This window comes from Gekko japonicus, unplaced genomic scaffold (genome assembly GCF_001447785.1).
Source record: "Gekko japonicus isolate JY-2015 unplaced genomic scaffold, Gekko_japonicus_V1.1 scaffold434, whole genome shotgun sequence".
Taxonomy (NCBI): domain Eukaryota; kingdom Metazoa; phylum Chordata; class Lepidosauria; order Squamata; family Gekkonidae; genus Gekko; species Gekko japonicus.
This window is the reverse complement of record NW_015163102.1, coordinates 899,553-903,114: the sequence shown is the minus strand read 5'-3', so window position 1 is coordinate 903,114 and position 3,562 is coordinate 899,553.

Below are 3,562 nucleotides of genomic sequence, written 5' to 3'. Positions count from 1 at the left end.
TCAGAGCAGCTTAAAATCTCCTTTCCCTTCCCCTCCCCACAACAGACACCCTGTGACACAGGTGGGGCTGAGAGAACTCTCTTGAGAATTTTTCATGAGAGAACAGCTCTGAAAGATATATATATTTTTTGCAAAATATATGTTTTGCAACATCCTTTAAACCAAATGAAATATTGTACCCTTTCAATCTGGCTTCTTTCAACTCCCCTATCCTTAATAGGGTGAGAGGGGAAAATACTCTGCATAATGTCTGTAACACTCTCCGCTTAAATGTTACTTAATTTTATCATATTTTCACAGCTAAATCTGGTGTTCACAAACAGGTTCTGAGATAAGCACAAGACTGGCAACTGGTGGGAGACTAATCTGTGGGGGGCACCTCTTTTGTTATGTAATGGTTTTGCTGATAACACAATGATGTCATTTCAGGCACAACTGGAAGTGATGTCCCCACACCACCGGTGATCCTCTCACATTCAGACAAAACTCTGGTTTAACCATAGAGTTCTGACCAACTGCTAGAACGTGGCCACCAATGCAGTGACACCACACAAATTCACAATTGATTGGTCTCATTCCTCCCTCACAAACTTTTCCTCCCACCACCCAGCTGAGCAGCAGCATGAAAGGCCAGCAGGGGGAGTGTGAGGTCTCCCGTCATAGTGTGAAAACTAGCAACCCTGCCTGGGATCAAGGCCTCAGTTTACCTCTTTGGGGAAGCATATGACTGTTCAACTCTCTCAGTATATCCACCACTATCTGTATTCCTGATTTAGAAATTTAGCTCTGAACTCCAATAGAAAACACACATCTAACAATATTTTTACACGCACCCCTTCCTACAAGAAGCTGACGTTGGTATACATGATTTTCACATCCTCCATTTTACCATTTCAACAGTTGTATCAGGTATTTTAGGCTGAGAGGGAGCATAGCACCAAAAGTTCTCCAGCAAGATAAATGGCTGAGTGGGAATTTGAACTCAGATTATCCCAATCGTAGCCCAATAGCCTTACTAATGCACTGACTCTTCTACATATCCTCAAAGGCATTTGCAGATCTGTAGATATTACCTCAGAGTAGTATCTACATATCCTCAGGGTTAGTTCACATATCCTCAAAGGCATTTGCAGATTTGTAGATATTACCTCAGAGTAGTATCTTCATATCCTCAGGGTTGGTTCACAGATGAATCGGTCATGTTATAGTCCTGTAGTTACAGAGATGGGAACCCCAGGAAATCACCTAAGCCGCAAATACACTGTGTGTCCCTAAGCAAACTACTTTTCTAGCTACCCATCTATCTAAGCAGCTCATGGCAGTGACATGAGTTTCTCCTCCCACATTTTGTCCTCACAACAACCCTGTGAGACACAGTCCTAAATTTACCCCATGAGTTTCAGGCAAAGTAGGGGTTTGAACCCAGCTTTCCCAGGTTCAACACCACACTGACCCTCTTCCCTCAGCTTCAGTCTACTCTCTCTCAGCCTCTGCAATATCAAGACAATTATACTAGTGTGACTTATAGGACTGTTATAAGGATTTCTGAAAAGATGCACGTGAAGCAGTTCAAACATTAGATAATATGTGATCTAAATGCTAAGCATGATGATGATGATGATGAGCATTATTAGCACTTGATTACCCGACCCTTGATAGTCCCCGCCAGATAAGTAATTGTAGTATATTTCAGTTGCCATCTGGCAATATGACATTTCAGTCTGTGTCAATTAATCTGTGACATGCAGGCTCATTCGCATACGCAAGTTATTGCTCAATGTGACTGACCATCAATGAACGGTAAGCGCTGTTAGCTGGCTTCAAGTCACATGCTATTAATTAAAGCTAGTATGCAAACACACACTGCATGCAAGTGGGATGGATGAAAACAGCGGTGCACAAGGTAAAAGAAGCTCTGAAATATACAGCAGGGAAATCTGCAGTTTTGGTTTAAGTACCTTCCTGCTTTAATAGATTCTAAAATGTCATGATTTGTGCCTTAAGAGAATTTAAGTTTCGGTTGCCATTTAAGTCAATCTTTCACCTCAGCCTTTGAAAGTTCCAAGTACTAGTCAAAGTTAACATCACAGACATTTTATTTTTATTTTTTTGCTCTTCTGGCAAGCCACATTGAATTGAAGAAACACATTCAGTTGTAACTGGAGAGACTGGTTTTTCTCTTTGGTACAATTCAAGTTAGGGATGGTTGCAAAATTTTCCCACCTGAATTATTTTCTGAGTTTTGGCATTCTTTCTGCTGCAGTACTGTCCTCAGGAGCCTGTTCAGGGTCCTCAGGAGCCTGTTCAGGGGCATCAGCAAAGGCAGGCATGACATCAGCAGGGGCAGGCATGACAGGACCTTGGAGACCCAGGTTCAAATCTCCATGGAAGGTTGCTGAGTGATCTCAGACCAGTGACATATACTCAGCCTAATCTACCTCAAAGGGTTGTTGTGAGGATAAAATGGAGGAGGGAAGAATGATGTGATCTACTTTGGACTCCCACTGGGGAGAAAGGAGGCATTTAAATGCAGACAAAAGAGAAAAGAAAAAGAAAAGCATGTACAATTTTCTGCAATTTTCGCTTTGCAGACTTAGTCAGAAGAAAGAGACTGACACAGGTATATGGTATAACTAAGGGCAGCTTTATTTAACTTTAACTGGAAAGAACTGTATCTGGCAAGGGCTGCAACATAGACCAACAGAAGATCCCATGATCCCTCTCCAGAATAAACAAGGGTGAACCACCATAGCTCCCGGTGCAAGCCAACCATAACAAGGCCTTTGCCAGGTGGCAGACATGTCAGCACCCCACCTTGAGCCCACCTTCAACCGCAAAGCATGAAGGGAGGCCCAGGCCTGAGGCATCTAACAGCCCACCCACAGTCCCCATCCGAGGTCCATGACAAGGAATGGTTTGTGTGTGGTGTGCCAACCCCCCACAAAGGGGGGTTGTCACTTGGTGTTCCCCATAATAGAAGAAACAAGCCAGATTTCCACCACAGAAAAGGGTCAAGCCTCTGCTTTGGCCCTTGACCCCACACACCAGCAGACAATCTGCCTCAGACCTTGCCGAAAATTTTCCAACAGTATCCTATTTCCCAGCTCAGAAAGAGGCACCACATCCTCCCGATAGAGATGGGTGCACTCCCGTAGAATGCCCGGGTGAGGAATCACAAAGCCCCCACCCCGCATCATGGCATGCGGGTCACATGCCCACTTCCACACCCGGCGGGGGAGAATGGCTGACCACACCAGCGAGATATTGGGCCACCGTGCCACAATTTCATCCATGTCGTCCTGCACCTGCAGTATCAACGCCTTCCCCATGACCATCCCTAGGTCATTACCCCCCAAGTGAATCAGGAGGAGGCCTATCCCACTCACAGAATAGCAGCAGCATAAGTCCAGTCCACTGCAGGCCCCGTTGTCCCAACCACTCAATGATGGCGCAGTCACTCAGGCCCAGCTGTGCCCCCATTCCGGATCTCGCTGCATAATGGGGTGCCCAGAAAACCATGTTGTGCCCCACAATAAGCACTCAGAGCCTCCACGCCGGTTCC